Here is an 18,803-nt window from a genome sequence, read left to right as displayed (position 1 = left end):
AATTTTTTGCCGGCATTCAGATGAGACATTAAACTGAAGCCATGTCCACCCTCTCAGGTGGGCGCACTGTAAAGGTTACCATGGTACAATTTCAAAGAAAAGGAGGGATGATCTCTCCAGCACCCTGGCCAATAAAAGAAACAGGAACAGCTGTAGGCCATGCGGCCCCTTCAGACCACCCCACTGTTCATTATGGCTGACCAATTACATCAGTAATGGGCAACCTAGGCTAGTGAATGGGCTGAGTAGCCCTCCTTCATCTCAGTGGGCCATGAGATTAAAATCAGGCTTGTTCACTAATCACGACTCTCATGAATAAGATAAAATATGTTTATACGTCAAAAGTTTCATAATGAGTTACAGAAAATGTGTAATCATTCATATATTAATAGAGCTATCAACTTCAAATGGTAAAAACAAAAAGGCGGCACCGTAGTGCTGTTGCTTCACAGTGCCAGGGTCCCAGCTTCGATTCCCGCCTTGGGCACGGTCTGTGCGGAGTCTGCACGTTCTCCCTGGGTTTCCTTCGCGCGCTCCAGTTTCCTCCCACAAGTCCCGACAGACGTGCTGGTTAGGTGAATTGAACATTCTGAATTCTCCCTCTGTGCACCCGAACAGAGTGTGGCAACTAGGGGCTATTCTATTCGCAGGTACTTAATTGCAGTGTTAATAATAATAATAATCTTTATTGCCACAAGTAGGCTTACATTAACACTGCACTGAAGTTACTGTAATGTAAGCCCACTTGTGCCAATAATAAAGATTATTATTATTACTTTGATTGGATGCAGAGGGAGCGCACAGCTCTCGCAGTCAATGTTGTCTACATTTGGCACACATCTCACTTCACGTGTTCTTGCTTTACGCGTGTATCACTTTAGTCATGCTGGTAGGAGAAATTAAAAGCAGCAGAATATGGCAACCTTGTCATATGGTCAACATTCAACAAAATGTCTTGTAGGCTGCACTCAGTAACCTGATGGGCCACATGTGGCCTACCAATGTTATGCATCAACTCCACTTACTCATCCAATTCACATATCCCTCGAATACTTCAGCTGATCTTATATACTTAACAACCAAGCCCTCCAGGGTAGAGAATTCCAAAAATTAACAAATGAAGAAATGTCTCTTCACCTCAGTCCAAAACATCCCATCCCTTATTCTGAGACTATGAGCTCTCGTCTTAACCCAGCCAGGAAAAACAACTACTCATTATCTCATTACTGTTTATGCAGAAATCGGCTGCCACGCACGCTTCCAATATTACAACAATGACTACGCTTCAAAAGTAGTCTATTCACTGAAACATGCTTTTGAGTCTTTATGCACAAAGAATGAGCTCTTTTCGATCTCAAAAGGAATGATTGCAGGATTGTTTTAATGATTCCAATATCAGATTGGAAATTCCCTAAATAATTTGGCTTTCCCTTCTTGGAATTCTATCGATTAACATTCAGCATTAAACTTTGCAAATTATAGATACTGTACCCATTGTTTTTCTCAGTTCTGATGGAAAATAATACATCACCTTGAAACAGAGGATTTTGATTGCTCCTGACAACATGACAGAACACTTTTTAAAATTACACTGAGAGAATGCACATTAATGGCCAGATTATAAGTGGTAACACTGTGGGACAACCTTACAGAATTGTTAAAATATTGGAAATAAAAGGCACTCTTAGATCGAGTCTCTCGAGATTACACCCTTGATAAAAACAGTCTGGTCAGGTTAGAATACTTACAGACTTAGCTCCTGTAGTCTTGCTTGGGGCAATGGCAAGACACTGCCACAAACCCCGGTCCATTACAATTTCTTTCGCTCCAGCCCAGGTGGTGTTCCACTCTTGAAGGCTTTCCTCAAGTGTATTTTGCCAGATTTTCTTTGGCCAGCCTGTTTCCATCTGGTAATGTCCTTTCTGCTGCCACTCTGGTGGGTCACACATCCAAGAGGCAAAATACAAGTCGTGCCAGTCTCAGTCATCTCTCCGCCACAATGCCCTGCAGGCACTTCCGACCACTTCACTGCAGCACTTCTTCATCGGTCCCAGGATCTTATGTAGGCAACGCTGGTGAAACACATCAAACTTACTTTTACAACTTACACCTTTGCTACTCTCTCCCATGTCTCGCAGGCATGGATTGCAGTTGGTACTGCCATGGGCGTATAGAGCCGCAGATTCATGGCTGTGATGATGGTGCTGGATGTCCAGACTACATGGAGCGGCTGTAACACCGGTGCTGCTTTGTCAAATCTTGTGTGGACATCGATCTCAACATCACCCTCCCTTGAGATGTTGCTTCCCAGGTAGGGCAAGTGGTTGATTTCCTCAATGTTCTGTGGCCTGATGGTAATGGAAAGATCTTGTTGCCATTCAGCCATCACAGTCTTCCGTTTTCCTCCATATCCTTTAATTGCTTTAGCCCCAAGTGCTATATCTAACTCCTTCTTGAAAACATACATTGTTTTGACCTCAGCTACTTCCGGGGTAGCAAATTCCACAGGTTAACCACTCTCTGGCTGAAGAAATTTCTCCTCATCTCAGTCTTAAATGGTTTACCCTGTATCCTCAGACTGTGACCCCTGGTTCTGGACTCCACCATCAGGAACATGAATCTACTCTGTCCTGTTAGAAGTTTATAGGTTTCAATGAGATCCCCCCCCCTCATTCTTCTAAACGGCAGTGAATACAATCCTCACTGACTCAATCGCTCTTCATACGCCATCCCAGGAATCAGTCTGGTAAACTTTCGCTGCACTCCTTCTATACCAAGAACATTCTCCCTCAGATAACCCTCTGCGTGGGTTTGCTCCGGGTGCTCCGGTTTCCTCCCACAGTCCAAAGATGTGCAGGTTAGGTGGATTGGCCATTCTAAATTGCCCTTAGTGTCCAAAATTGCCCTTAGTGTTGGGTGGGGTTGCTGGGTTGTGGGGATAGGGTGGAGGTGTTGACCTTGGGTCGGGTGCTCGTTCCAAGAGCCGGTGCAGACTCGATGGGCCGAATGGCCTCCTTCTGCATTGTAAATTCTATGAATAAGGAGACCAAAACTGCGTACAACATTCCAAGTGTGGCCTTACCAAGGCCCTGTATAATTGCAGCAAGACACCCCGCTCCTGTATTCAAATCTTCTCACTGGTGTACGAGGACACTCGGGTGTCATTGCACATTCCCCTCTCTCTCTATAGCCATTCAGATAATATACATGCCTTCTTGTTTTAGCTATCAAAGTGGTTAACCTCACATTTATCCACATACTTCATCTGCCCTGCATTTGCCCACTCACTTAAACTTGTCCAAATCACACTGAAGCTTCTCTGCACCTCCATCACAGCTCATGCCCGCCCCCCCCCCCCAAAGCTTTGTTTGACCGAAGAAAGCAATGTCGACAAAGTCATAATGGCCCATTCGCAACGAGAGACTGAAGGACAAGAACATGTCAGACAATTTCACACTCGCCCTCTCCAACGGATTCAAACTACTAAAGAAGTCGGGCAACATTGAGAAATGATGGAAAATCTTCAAAAGTGGGAATAAAGAGAGGGGGAAAAAAATCAGCGGGTAGAGGAGAGTAACCCACAAAGAACAAGGAATCACTAACACAGTGTGGAAGTTAACTGATGGAAAAAAGCTGGTGAAGGGCAAGGGGGAACAGGAAAAGAACATTAAACAAAGACAAGATGATGAGAAATACAGAAGACTGGATAAAGCTATGGCTGCAAGAGCAGATGAGAGGCTGGGAATTCTACAGACAGTAACTCACCTCGTGACGCCCAAAATCTACACGGTACATGAAATGAAAATCGCTTATTGTCACAAGTAGGCTTCATTCAAATGAAGTTACTGTGAAAAGCCCCTAGTCGCCACATTCCGGCGCCTGTTCGGGGGGCTGTTACGGGAATTGAACCGTGCTGCTGGCCTGCCTTGGTCTGCTTTCAAAACTAGCGATTTAGCCCTGTGCTAAACAGCCCCTACATGTTTTGAGTGTGATGGAATACTCCCCACTTGCCTGGATGAGGGCAGCTCCAACAACACTTGAGAAGCTCCACATTTTTACCATCCCAGTTGATGGTGTAAATGGGTGGGAAGATCCCAGAATGGAACCTTGGCTCAAAAGACCATAACTTTTACTTTTTTTTCTAAAACGTGGAGGAGCAGAGTCACAGGATTGCTAATTAGGTTAAAGAACAAGGAAAAAAAACACTTATTAAACATGAAAAGTTCTCTGCATCGAGAGCTGGAGGTCTGAGATTAGGTCAAGTTAGTCCTTGTTCCTTATTTGCATAATAAACCAAAGAAAAAATGCTGGAAAATCTCAGCAGGTCTGGCAGCATCTGTAGGGAGAGAAAAGAGCTAATGTTTCAAGTTCAGATGACCCTTTGACAAAGCTATATAACATAGAACATAGAAAATACAGCACAGAACAGGCCCTTCGGCCCACGATGTTGTGCCAAACCTTTGTCCTAGATTAATCATAGATTATCATTGAATTTACAGTGCAGAAGGAGGCCATTCGGCCCTTTGAGTCTGCACCGGCTCTTGGAAAGAGCACCCTACCCAAACTCAACACCTTCACCCAACACCAAGGGCAATTTGGACATTAAGGGCAATTTATCATTGGCCAATTCACCTAACCTGCACATCTTTGGATTGTGGGAGGAAACCGGAGCACCCGGAGGAAACCCACGCAGACACGGGGAGGACGTGCAGACTCCGCACAGTCAGTGACCCAAGCCGGAATCGAACCTGGGACCCTGGAGCTGTGAAGCAATTGTGCTATCCACAATGCTACCGTGCTGCCCTTGAGAACAAATAAATCTACACTATATCATTTAACCGTAATCCATGTACCTATCCAATAGCTGCTTGAAGGTCCCTAATGTTTCCGACTCAACTACTTCCACAGGCAGTGCATTCCATGCCCCCACTACTCTCTGGGTAAAGAACCTACCTCTGATATCCCTCCTATTTCTTCCACCTTTCACCTTAAATTTATGTCCCCTTGTAATGGTTTGTTCCACCCGGGGAAAAAGTCTCTGACTGTCTACTCTATCTATTCCCCTGATCATCTTATAAACCTCTATCAAGTCGCCCCTCATCCTTCTCCGTTCTAATGAGAAAAGGCCTATAAGGCATAGAAAGTGGGAGATATTTATACCGTAGGGCGAAGAAATGAAAGATGTCATAGCCACAGAACCAAGGGAAAAGAGTGCTAAAAGCTACAGAAACCAAGGGAAAAGAGCTAACGGAAGTCCCAAGAGAGAATAAAAGGTGTGAAAGGCCAAACAGCAGAGAAACTAAAATCAGAGGGTAAGCTGTGACAGATGTAGATGTGGGGGGGCATGGCTGGGAGAGAGGTAAAATTTACAAAGGGGGGGGGGGGGGGGGAGAGAAGTAATGGGGAGAAAAGGTAAGAAAAGGGGGGGGAAGAAATTATATAAAAATATCCACCACGATAAACATTCACTCCCTCCACCACCAACGTGCAGTGACAGCTGTATGTACCATCCACAAGATGTATTGCAGCAACTCACCAAAGCTCCTTCAGCTGCACCTTCAAAACCCATTACCTCCACCACCTAGAAGGATAAGCCAGCAGACACATGGGAACGCCACCACCTGCACAATCCCTTCAAAGTCCCACACCACCCTGAATTGGAACTATATCAGAGTTTTGTCATTGTTGCTGGATCAAAATAATGGAACTCCCTCCTTAACAGTGTGTGTTCCTACACCACATGGACTGCAGCAGGTCAGGAAGGTAGCACACTACCACATTCTTAAGGGCAATTAGAGATGGGAATTGAATGCTGGCCGAGTTAGCGCCGCCCACATCCCCTAAACAAGTTTTTAAAATATTAAAATTCAAGCCATGAAGAGGAGCTGCAGGGGAGTCAACCGAGGATGGATAGAGTTAAAAGGTAGGGAAGCACAAGCAGCAAATCGGAACAACTTTTGAGCTGTACAGGGTTGTACAGGAACTGTGCAGGAAGCAACACCACTGTACCAATCAAGGACAAGAATACTGACAGAGGAGCAGGAGGTAAGATGAGTGGAACACTTTCGGGAAATACTCAACCAGCCCTGCCCCAGCTCCACGTTCGAGTTTGCTGACAGCAATGCACCTCAAAAGCTGAGCGGCAACCTGGGAGAAATTCCCAGATCAGAGGTGCAAAGAGCCATCAAGAGCCCTAGGAACAAGATACCTGGGATCAATGAGATGCCAACAGGTTAAAATACACGTTGCAACATTTCTCCTTACTAGTAGGCCTCAACAGCTAGTTATTCGGTATCAATGAGAAAGACTCACATATCATATTTTGAGAAAGGAAGCTTCTCTTTTTCATGAGCCACAAATCAGACATAGAAGCTTTCTAAGAAAAGATAGCCATCATATCATACTTGAGATAGCCAGCTCACGGGCAGCACAAGTGGATAGCACTGTGGCTTCACAGCACCAGGGTCCCAGGTACGATTCCCCGCTGGGTCACTGTCTGTGCGTTCTCCCCGTGTCTGCGTGGGTTTCATCCGGGTGCTCCCGTTTCCTCCCACATTCAAAGACGTGCAGGTTAGGTGGATTGGCCATGATAAATTGCCCTTAGTGACCAAAAAAGGTTAGGAGGGGTTATTTGGTTACGGGGATAGGGTGGAAGTGAGGGTTTAAGTGGGTCGGTGCAGACTAGATGGGCCAAATGGCCTCCTTCTGCACTGTATGTTCTATGTTCACATCACACCCGATTACTGAAAGTTCTGTGGACAATTCACCCAAACGTAAAAAAGCACTGTTGAAACATTCATGCACTCGGATAATTGAAATGCCCCTTTCAATGTCAAAAAGATTTAGCAATATACTGAGGCACTACAGCAACTGTAAACCACAACTGATATTTAGTCACTGATATAACTCAAATTTAGCAATATTCCTACATTAAATCAAACTGCAAGTTGCAATCTCACTACTTGCATACTGCAGGACAATGATATGCACTATTAAATTTGGGACTAGTCTTCTGTCTGCAAAGCTAGTCATGAACTTTTAACTATAATCCTCATTGGAAACTCCAAAATCATAACTAATATCAGTTTAACCAGCAATTCAGATAGGTTTGGCCTCAAAGCGGATGGTGGAAGGAAAAAAGAAAAAAAATACCCAATTATGATCACAGCTTTCCGGAAGGTGCACACGCTTTGGGTAAGGGCAGGGTGAAACTGTCCACCAATGCCTGACACAGTCAAATAGTTTGCTCACACTCCATTAAAGCATGAAGAATGGCTACTTAACAAGTTGCTAGAAGTAGTCAGCACCAACGCAAACATAGCCAAAGTCACAGCCTTCAAGAGGGGTGGGAATATGCAAAAAAAAAAAAACATCCTAATACTGCGGGATTGTCGACCTAATTCACATTTGCATCACTTGCGCGTAGGTAACACCTTTAACACAGCAAAACATCTCAATGCATTTCACAGACGCGTTTTCAGATAAAATCTGACGCTCAGCCACGCAAGAGATTTTCGGACCATTGACGAAAGTTGAAGGTGTGAAGGACAATTTTAAAGGAGGACAAAGAGATGGACGGGTTTAGCGGGGGAATTCCAGAGCTCCAGGTCAAGACATCTGAAGGCACAGTCAGGGATGAGAATCGGAGAAAGAGGTTTCTCAGATGGTCATAGAAGTTAATGATGGGTTGAGGAATGAGGCTATTTAAAGATATGATCGAGAAGAATTTTATGTTTGAGGTGTTGCAGCTAACAAAGGTCAGCAAGCACAGGGGTGATGAGTGAACGAGACTTGTTATGAGGTGGGATCTGGGCAGCAAAGTCTTGAGTGAACTCACGTTTACAGAAGGTACAAGGTCGGAAGTCAGCCACTAAAGTAGCCGAGACAGTGATAAGAAAATACATTAGTGCCCTGGTCATGCAGGCTGCTCCAAGGTAGGATATGGTGTTGTAATCAGTTCCCCAGCTTGCAAAGTTTCCAAACTTCATTCTACTGCACAGGGTGAAGCCTCAGGAACTCTCCCCAACAAATCAAAGGGGAAGACATTAAAAAAACGACTGTTGTAATAGTCTTTGTGCCAGATTTGACATCAGGTAATTGGCTCGTCATTTAAAACATTATCACGTGCAAGAGTCAATGGCTCAATTTCTGGCCTACACCAAATCACATTAGTGACAGGTAAATATTGAAGTGTGTTGTAAGTTGGGCAAGACAACAGGGATAAATGTGTGTTCTGGAGGGGAAAGGTAAAGGTAGTGGGGGCTTCCAACCAGTGACTCTCCTATTAGAAAAAGAGTGCATGCAAGCAAAATATCAAGATTCAGTTGGAAATCCTCCTATAGTTTAATACCTACACCAATTATGGTCTAGGTTCATGTACGAAGTGGGACACTTGAGGAAAGCACCAGGTGGCAGCTGCAGGCACCTGAAGGAGCATACTCCAATATATTCAGGTTATTGACAAATGGAGATGCCTGGAGCTGCATTCCCCTTCAATTCCATCCTCACTACCTTAACCAACGTAGACGTCAACAAGAGCAATAGCAGACAAAAGGGTAAGCAGATCAAGGGCTATGGAGCAAAGACAATTAAGTGGAGTGGCATTACACTCTAATTAAATTGACAGAACTGGCTCAAAGGGGCTGAATGGTTATTCCCGCCTTCCTAAGAGTACGTGAGCCCGGCCATAATTGTTTTGTGCTAATACCTTGCATGTAAACCCAAGTGTTTTACAGCAGGATAACATAGTTAATCGGACTTCTCTTGGGCTCTCCTCCCTCAACCCACTATCGAGCAGAGTGGAACAAAAACTATAGAACTACAGCTCAGTCAAAACATCCGGCAAACAAATCCTTTGGTGCTTCAATTCCCTGCTAAATAGACAAACATTTTACACATGCGTGTGCATACGCAGATGTGTCATTCCCATAATAGAATGATAGAAAGATTTTCAGCACAGAAAGTAGCCACGTTTGTTCAACTGCTATCAAAAAATAATGTTCTCTCCTTACTTTCTTCCCACAGCCCTGTATTTCCTGTTGGAAATATCTAACTATTCTTCTTTTGAACTATACACCAAAACATTGGGCATACTTAGTATAAGGGCACTCAAATGATTTTGCACTAAAGTAAATACTAGTATTCAACACGCCTGCTGCACGATACTTGTAACTAATTAATTTGTTCAGTTTCTCCCATCATGCCAGAACTCAGTTGGTTATGACGAAGTCTGTGTCTGTCCGCAGTGACTCAGTTGGTAGCAGGTTCACCTGAGTCAGGAGGTTCAGAGTTCAAGTCCCAAGATGGACTTGAGCACAAAGTTCAACTCCGGCACTCCAGTGTAGTACCGAACTGTTGGAGGTGTCATCTTTCAGGTGGGATATTAAACTCAGGCCGCGTCTTAGGTGGGCAAAAAGATCCCATGACACTACACAGAATAACAAGGGTGTTCCAACCAATATTTATTGTTCAATCAGCATCACAAAAATATATTATCTAGTCATTAGCACTGGTCTGCGGGATCTTGCTGTGCACAAATTGGCTGCCACGTTTTCTATATTACAGCAGTGACCACACTTCAAATAAAACTTTTTTGGCTGTAAAACACTTTAAAAACATCCGGAGATCATGGGAGAGATGCATAATCGGAAGTTTTTTTTTAAGCGAACTAGGGCATAGCAACCATAATTAACTACATTACAACAGTGACCACTGCATTAGGTCAGAAGAAAGGAAAATGACGTCCAAGGTCTACAGCGAAGGTTCAAATAAGAACTAGGGAAATCAAGAACTTACGGTGGACTGAGAAAGCTAAGGAGCTGGAACTCCTCGCCGCCAAGTACGACACCTGGGGCTTATTCAGTGCCACCAAGGCAATATATGGACACAACACCCTAGGCCTCAAACCGGTGCGGAGTAAGGACCGAACACAGGCAGAAAATGGACAGAACACTTCAAAAGAACTCCTAAACCGTGATACACTCAGAGATGAGGAGGTGTTTGAGGAAATCTCCCAACTCCTATTCAAAGATGGACTCCCACCAAGCGTGGGCGAAGTTGAAGCCGCCATTAAACACATGAAGAATGGAAAAGCTGCAGGGGTGGATGGGATTCCAGCGTAGATTTTGAAACTTGGAGAACAGATCACCCGTCATCTCCAGCAGCTATTCCTGAAAATGTGGCACAGCAAAGAAATTCCTGCCGACTTCAAGGATATTGTCATTGCCACCATGTTCAAGAAAGGAGACAAAAAGCAGACTGTGGGGACTGCTAAGGAATCTCCTTACTCTCCATCGCCGGGAAGATCATTGCCCGAATCCTCGCTAGCCGCCTTCGCCCAGTCTCTGAAGAAATCATTCCGGAAAGCCAGTGTGGTTTATGGCCAAACCGTGGAACTGCTGACATGATTTTCACTGCTCGGTAACTTCAAGAGACATGTCAGGAGCAATGTCAACCACTCTACATGGCATTCATCGATCTGACTGACTCAGTCAATCAAGAAGTGCTACGGAAGACCTTGTCAAAGGACGGCTGTCCAAAGAAATTCATCAAAATCCTCCGACTCCTCCACGACAATATGCCCGCGACAGTCCTCACCAACAGAAATAAGACAGAAACCTTGGAGGTCAAGACTGGAGTCAAGCAGGGATGTGTCATTGCCCCCACCCTTTTCTCCATCGCCACCATCCTCCACCTTGTCAAGAACAAGTTTCCCAGTGAAGTGGACATCGTCTACAGGATGGACAGAAAACTTTTCAACCTCAACCAGTTGAAATACAAGAAGAAAGCAACACTGACATCACTCGTGGAACATCAGTATGCAGATGACATCGCCATCTCCACTCTCTTAAAAGAGAATCTCCAAGCCATGCTTGACTTTCGTGGAAGCATACCGAAGAATCAGTCTCAGCCTCAACCTCAAGAAGACTCAAGTCCTTTACCAACCCGCCCCAGGACAAAATCTGGTCTCTCCCTCTATCAAGATCAACAGAAAAACCTTACCAAACATGGACCAATTCCCCTACTTGGGGAGCCACCTCTCATCTAAGGGCTGACATTAATGTAAAGATCCATAATTGCATTCAATCCACAAGTGTTTCCTTTGGATGCCCGAGGAGAGCCTTTGATAACAGCGACATTTGTGCTGACACCAAGACCCTCGTGCACAAGGCAGTTGTCCTCCCAACTCTTCTATATGGCTTAGAAACCTGGACAATGTACAGACGCCACCTCAAGGCCCTTCAGAGGTACCATCAATGCTGTCTGAGACGGATTCTCCGCATCAACTGGGAGGACAGGTGTACTAACATCAGCGCCCTTAGAAAGATCCAAGAGCATCAACATCGAGATCATGATCATCCAAAACCAACTCTGCTGGGCCAGCCATGTGCCCATGTCAGACTCCGGAATGCCAAAGCAAATATTCTCTGCCCAGTTCTAGGAATGTTCTCGAACAAGAGAACAAAGGAAGTGCTTCAAAGACACTCTGAAGGCTTACCTCGAGAAATGCAACATGGATGTCACCTCCTAGGAGACATTTGCTCAGAAGCGACCTACTTGAAGTAACCTCCTGATTGAAGAGACACAATTCTTCAAGGACACTCGACGGCAAGAGGAGGCCGGAAAAGGAGCACCAGCGATCTAGAGTCAAGAGGAGGCCGGAAATGGAGCACCAGCGATCTAGAGTCAAAGGACCAATCCCACCTCCCGGAAACTCCTGCGAGTGTGTGGTCGAAGATGCTACTCTAGGATCGTGCTACTCTAGGATCGTGCTCATCAGCAACACAAGGACCCATAGAACCCATGACCAGTAACACAGAGTTTCTTAGGTGACAATCGTACTTGTTACCGAGTGATCGCCAAAGATTACAACAGTGACTATATTTCAAATAAAAACTTTGTTGGCTGTAAAACACTTAAAAAACATCTGGTGGTCGTGGGAGGGATGTATAATTGCAAAGTTTTTTTGAAGTGAACTGAGCCATAGCAACCAAAAACATGGTTTGCATACATTACAACAGTGACCACTGCATTAGGTTAGGAGAAAGGAAAAAGAGTATCTAAGATCATTACACATGATCACTAACCAATAGTCCTTGCTGGTAGTGCATGGTTGCAGAAGGTTGATGGAGGGGGGTTTGGAAGGAGCTACATTTCTCTCCCCCCCCCACCAAACACATTCCATCATATAAAGCACTGACATCTTGAGGGTAATTTTCAGAATACAGACTGGCAGGAGAGAATCTTAAATCATCCCACCACTACCACATATCAAAAAGTCTTACAACCAGGTTAAAGTCCAACAGGTCTTTTGGAATCACTCGTTCTCACAGCTCCTTCATCAGAAAAGCATACACAATTCAATATGCATAGGCAGCAGATGAGGCCCCAGTTGCACCGAGATTTATGCCATCTGACCAGGCTTACTCATAAGGAATGGCCACTGGAGCAAAGTGGCAGCGAACAACTGGTGGAGCTCTACCCCAGCAAGGAAATCAGGAGAGGAGGAGAGAGAAGATTGGCAGGAAAAGACACACCCTATGACAGCCTGTAGAAACAATGGAGCTTCTGAGGATTCATTTTCATTTGGACTCCTGAGCATCATTCTAAAAATGTGAATTCTTGCTCCAGATAGTACAATAATATCTCCCCCTCAGCCCATGCTTTCCGACAAAAAAAGAATACAGGCCTCACTGGATTCAAAACCTAGAATCTAAGAATTAATCCGAAGAGCAATTCACTTCAACAGTTTTCAAGATTTGGTCCAATCCAGCTCAAATTCAGTATTTCAGGATTAAATTCCTGATAACTTTGCAGAGGTGGGAAATTAACACCAAATAATCTCTGCAGATGTAACATTTAAGTAACTCATTAATAACAAAGGAAACCAAAAGAAAAATACAATGTGCTCTGTGCTGTACACCAGCTTGATTCTGTCATCCACATCCTATTCTACAAAAGATGGATGAGTGTTTTCTTTTTCACAACAAAACCCTCATTGTGTGATCAAATATTTCAGGAAAGCAGATTGGTGGGTGTGTGAAATGCTAATCCTGTGTTCACTTGAACTGTGGAAAAACACACAGCAGGACAATTATAGATTTACTTTTCCAAAACTTCGGCAGTGCCTTCAGAGAATACACTGAATTGTGCAGGAACATAGGAACAGGAATAGGCCATTCAGCCTATCAAGCCTGTTCTGCCATTCCATATGATCATAGCTGATTGGACATTTCAATGCCTTTTACAGCCACTATCCCCATAACCCTTTACGTTATTGTTCATCAGAAATCTACCAATCTCTGCTTTAAACACACACAGTGACTGAGCTTCCACAGCCCTCTGGGGTAGAGAACACCAAAGATTCACAAACCTCTGAGTAAAGAAATTTCTCCTCATCTCGGTCTTAAGTGGCACTCCCCTTATTTTGAAATTGTGCCCCTTGTTCCAGACTCCCCAACCAAGGGAAACATCTTACCCACATCTACCGTGTAATATCATGCTCCGGTGATTTGAAGCCCAGTCAATGGCACAGGGGTCTAGTCAAAATGAATACGAATGAACATCACGCCATTAAAATATACTGATTCAGTCTTGATGTTGACCTAAAAGGTTTTGTCTGAAAAGGTTTACCCCTTATCCTCAAGGTATGGCCCCTAGTTCTGGACTCCCCCACCATTGGGAACATTCTTTATCCCCTTCCAATTTATCTAGATGCTGCCCCTCATAGACAACATCAGAAAATGCAACAGGCTCCACATGCCCAGCTCTATCTCAACATTTCCTCTCACTGCCTCCAATTTGTCATACAATTTGTCTGACAACAAACATCGAAGGAGGTTTCCTCCAATTAAATAGCCAAGATTAAAGTAATTATCTTTGGGCTCCACCACATACTCTAGCCACAAATTCCACCCTTCAAAACCTTAATGTTCCATTTAATTCTGAGATCAATTGCAGTCCAATATCTTCTCCATCACCACGACCACCTGTACCACCTAAATAACACTGCCTGCCTCACTTATCTACTGCTGAAACTCTCATTCCTGCCTCTGCTACCTCAGGACCTGACTGTTCCATTGCTCACTTGGTAAGTCTCCTGCCTCGCAGCCTCTGTGAGCTTAACCAAAACTCTGCTGCCCATATTCTAACTCGCACTCGGTCCCAACCACCCATCATTCCTGTACTCGCTGACCAATATGGATACCCTGTCCTACAAAACCTCAATTTCAGAAATTTTAATCTTGCTTTGCACTCCCTTCATGATCTCGCCATCTCCCTATCTTTGTAACCTTCTCCAGCCTAGAGATCTTTGCACTCCTCCAATCCTGGTCTCTTCTGTACCTCTGATTTTTCTTGACTCTACCGCAGCCTCCCACTGCCTAGAGCCCCAAGCTCTGGAATTCCACCCTCCTCTAAGAAGCTCTTTGGACCAAGCTTTTGGCCAGCTGCAATAGTATCTCCTTAAATGGTTGTTAAATTTTGTTTGATAACCGCTCGTGTTAAGCACCTTGGGATGTTTTACTATGCTAAGTATGCCAGAGGCAGAAAAGCAAAATCAAATACTGCAAAGCTAACTCAAAGTATAATGTGGAGATGCCGGCATTGGACTGGGGTGAGCACAGTAAGAAGTGAAGGAGCAGCGCTCCGAAAGCTAGTGACATCAAAACAAACCTGTTGGACTTTAACCTGGTGTTGTAAGACTTCTTACTGTGCTCAAAGTATAATAATCAAGAAATGCACAGCATCCGTCAGATCCTGAACTGAAGATATAACAGTAGCACAGTGATTAGCACCGTTGCTTCACAGCGCCAGGGACCCCGGTTCGATTCCCAGCTTGGGTCAGTCTGTGCAGAGTCTACACGTTCTCCCCGTGTCTGCGTGGGTTTCCTCCGGGTGCTCCGTTTTCCTCCCACAAGTCCCGAAAGACATGCTTGTTAGGTGAATTGGACATTCTGAATTCTCCCTCTGTGTACACAAACAGGTGCCGGAATGCGGTGACTAGGAGTTTTTCACAGTAACTTCATTGCAATGTTAATGTAAGCCTACTTGTGACACTAATAAAGATTATTATTATTAAAGTGGGTAAGGAACTCCTCGCATCTGAAACACTAACTAGCCTGTCTTTCTTTTTAGACTCTATACAGCAGATTTGTTCGTCTTTTTGCTCCAAGGTACTCCTGCCCACTATTATTCTAACTAGAGGACACATACTCAAGCTCTAAAACGCAACTCAAACATGTAAATTCAGTTAGCACAGTCCACCACAAACACGTTTTAACTACAGAGTTTGCGACCAGTTACAGGTTTCAGAAACTGATCACCCAAAATATCCCTTGGTTGGAATGGTGAACAACATCTAGACCAGGGGGGGGGGGACGTCCAAGGTTGTGCCTGCCCTCCTGGACCGAGCCCCACATGCACGGGTTCGAATCCATAATCTCATAATTTGTGATATGGATGGCAGGTCTGTGATACTAACAGATCAGGAAGTTCTCGTTTTCCCTCCTTTTCCAAACTTGCAGCCGCACAAAATGCAAACAGAGAATCACAGCCCAACCTGTGCTGGCCTGCGATTTTAGGGTTAGGGTTAGGCTAGCTTCCCCCTCTGTAATCGAGACACAGAGACAGGAACAGCAGAGTATTATTAGTCAAAACAGCAGGAATAAAAAAATAAATAAAACAAACCATGAGTTACACAGTACTCAGGCGGTTATCTGCAGCACCGCTTGGATACATAGTGTATCAGCCCGAAAATTAAGTGGTAAAGCGAGAGACACTGTAACTGAAGGCGAAGTTACAATCCGAATAAAATCTTGTCCCGCCCTTCACTTGCACAATGCGAAAAATTATCGCCATTCGGTCGCACTAACATTTTGCAAGAGGCTGCTGAACCACATGGCCAGACACACACGTGGAGACTTCCACCTGCCCCACAGACAAAAAGGAACCGACTCTTTTTAAGAGACGTTTCCGATTCCAAACTGACCTCCAAATGACCAATTCTACCCCCATCCCCCCAAAAAACACATATGCGAAGGTCTGATTCGCAACCGCGCTCACTGCCACCCCCACCACCGCGCACACACACACAAAGACACAAAACAAAGTGCCCGAGACTCAAAATCAAATGCAAACATACCGTTCATTTGGGCAGTGGGAGCTGCATCTGCTGAACCTGCACTAAAACCCCACGTGTTCCGCATATTTATCGCCGAATTAAATAATAAATAAAAACCCGCGTTACTTCACCACAGAAAGTGCACACAAAGCAGAGCAGCCAGCCAGACACACACACTGGTCAGTCCACCTACTTACTGCAAGTAAAATTGATGCAGCAGCAGCTGAGGACTCGCTCCGGGTGAAAAAGGAAAGTTCCCCACACATTACACACAATTTATTTGCGCGCATACACACACTAGATGTGAGATTCTGCTTACTTTGATTCAATATCCCTTCAAGGAACTGCATTTTTAAACTATCCCCCCAATTTGTTGTTTTAGTTTATTTGGAAAGAAACACATATACATTTGTGTGTGTATAAAATCCGTCAGTATTTGAATACGCGTGCATACAAAATATGTCAGTATATGAATACATGTGTATATATAAATATAAAACCGGTCAGTACATGTATACATATGTGCGATAAATATTTATATAAAATCTGTCAGTATATGAATACGTGTGCATACATAATCTGTCAGTACATTTATATGTGTGTATATATATATATATATATATATAAAATCTGTCAAGTTTATGAATACATATCTGTCAGTATATGAATACATGCACATACAAAATCTGTCAGTATATGAATAAATGTGTATATCTATATATATGTCAGTATATGAATATGTGCACATACAATCTCAGTATTTAAATATGTATGCATATATAATCTGTCAGTATATAAGTCTATATATATATTATATATGTCAGTACATGAGTACACACATACATAATCTGTCAATACATGAATATATGTGTATGTGTATATATATATATATATAAAATCTGTCAGGATTTGAATATATATGCATATATAATTGGTCAGTATAGGAATACATGTGTATATACAAATATAAAATCTGTTAGTACATTGTTATAGTATGCATCATACATACAATTTACAGTGCAGGGAGCCGTTCGGCCCATCGAGTCAGCACCAGCCCTTGGAAAGAGCACCCACTCAAACCAACTCCTCAACCCTATCTCCCTAACTGTTTGGATACTAAGGGGCAATTTAACATTGCCAATCCACCTAACCTGCACATCTTCGGACTGTGGGAGGAAACCAGAGCACCTGGCGGAAACCAAGCAGACACAGGGAGAACATGCAGACTCTGCACAGACAGTCACCCGAGAAAGGGCAGCACGCTGGCGTAGTGGTAGCACTGCAGTCTCACGCCGTCGAGGTCCCAGGTTCGATCCCAGCTCTGGGTCACTGTCTGTGTGGAGTTTGCACATTTTCCCCGTGTTTGCGTGGGTTTCGCCCCCACAACCCAAACATGTGCAAGGTAGGTAGATTGAACACACTAAATTGCCCCTTAATTGGGAAAAATTGAATTCGGTACTCTAAATTTATAAAACAAAAGACAGTCACCCGAGGTCGGAATTGAACCCAGGTCCCTGGCGCTGTGAAGCAACGGTGCTAACCACTGTGCTACCGTGCCACCCCTTATACATAATATAGTTCATCAACACAACATTTATTTATACATTTAAACCCTACGCAGTTATATACACACTCATTCATTTGAAAATAAAAGAGCAGGCTGCTTCCTAAATAACAAAACAAGTGAACTGAATTGCCGGAGAAGCGTTTTTAAAATAGGCAGAAGCAACCCAAGCAAATGACAAAGAAGCAGGCCTCCAGTGACAGGGGGAACTTTTATTTTACTTCCTAAAACGACCCTGTGTTGTCTTTCGTTTGTTTGGGGGAAGTTGTTGAGGGGGGAAAATGGGAACAATTACTATGAAAAGGGTAGGACAAAGAAAATTCCTCTTGAGCAGTGTCTGAAGGGGGTGTGAATGTGAGGGGGTGTGAATGTGAGGGGGTGTGAATGTGAGGGGGTGTGAATGTGAGGGGGTGTGATGTGAGGGGGGTGAATGTGAGGGGGTGTGTGAATGTGAGGGGGTGTGAATGTGAGGGGGTGTGAATGTGAGGGGGTGTGAATGTGAGGGGGTGTGAATGTGAGGGGGGGTGAATGTGAGGGGGGGTGAATGTGAGGGGGGGTGAATGTGAGGGGGGGTGAATGTGAGGGGGGGTGAATGTGAGGGGGGGTGAATGTGAGGGGGGTGAATGTGAGGGGGTGAATGTGAGGGGGGTGAATGTGAGGGGGGGTGAATGTGAGGGGGGGTGAATGTGAGGGGGGGTGAATGTGAGGGGGGGTGAATGTGAGGGGGGGGTGAATGTGAGGGGGGGTGAATGTGAGGGGGGGTGAATGTGAGGGGGGGTGAATGTGAGGGGGGGTGAATGTGAGGGGGGGTGAATGTGAGGGGGGGTGAATGTGAGGGGGGGTGAATGTGAGGGGGGGTGAATGTGAGGGGGGGTGAATGTGAGGGGGGTGAATGTGAGGGGGGGTGAATGTGAGGGGGGGTGAATGTGAGGGGGGGTGAATGTGAGGGGGGGTGAATGTGAGGGGGGGTGAATGTGAGGGGGGGTGAATGTGAGGGGGGGTGAATGTGAGGGGGGGTGAATGTGAGGGGGGGTGAATGTGAGGGGGGGTGAATGTGAGGGGGGGTGAATGTGAGGGGGGGTGAAAGTGAGGGGGGGTGAATGTGAGGGGGGGAATGTG

At 44.7% G+C, this 18,803-nt stretch overlaps 1 protein-coding gene across 5 annotated transcripts in view; it reads right to left on the bottom strand.

Annotated features, from left to right (window-relative positions):
- The window catches only part of zzz3 (zinc finger, ZZ-type containing 3), a 167,523-nt gene that overhangs the window by 145,128 nt on the left and 3,592 nt on the right, over positions 1–18,803 (bottom strand). The window contains exon 2 of one of the 5 annotated variants that reach the window (XM_072510411.1): positions 1,749–2,072. The exons of 3 other annotated variants lie outside the window; for them this stretch is intronic. The gene's annotated coding sequence lies outside the window, so the exon portion shown is untranslated. Of the gene's footprint in view, positions 1–1,748; positions 2,073–16,141; positions 16,290–18,803 lie in introns of those variants that run through there. One more of the 5 variants, XM_072510412.1, reaches the window with a different exon arrangement.

This window comes from Scyliorhinus torazame, chromosome 7, assembly GCF_047496885.1.
Source record: "Scyliorhinus torazame isolate Kashiwa2021f chromosome 7, sScyTor2.1, whole genome shotgun sequence".
In the NCBI taxonomy this organism is placed as follows: Eukaryota; Metazoa; Chordata; class Chondrichthyes; order Carcharhiniformes; family Scyliorhinidae; genus Scyliorhinus; species Scyliorhinus torazame.
The sequence above is the reverse complement of the archived record's forward strand: the minus strand, read 5'-3'. Positions and strand labels throughout refer to the sequence as shown.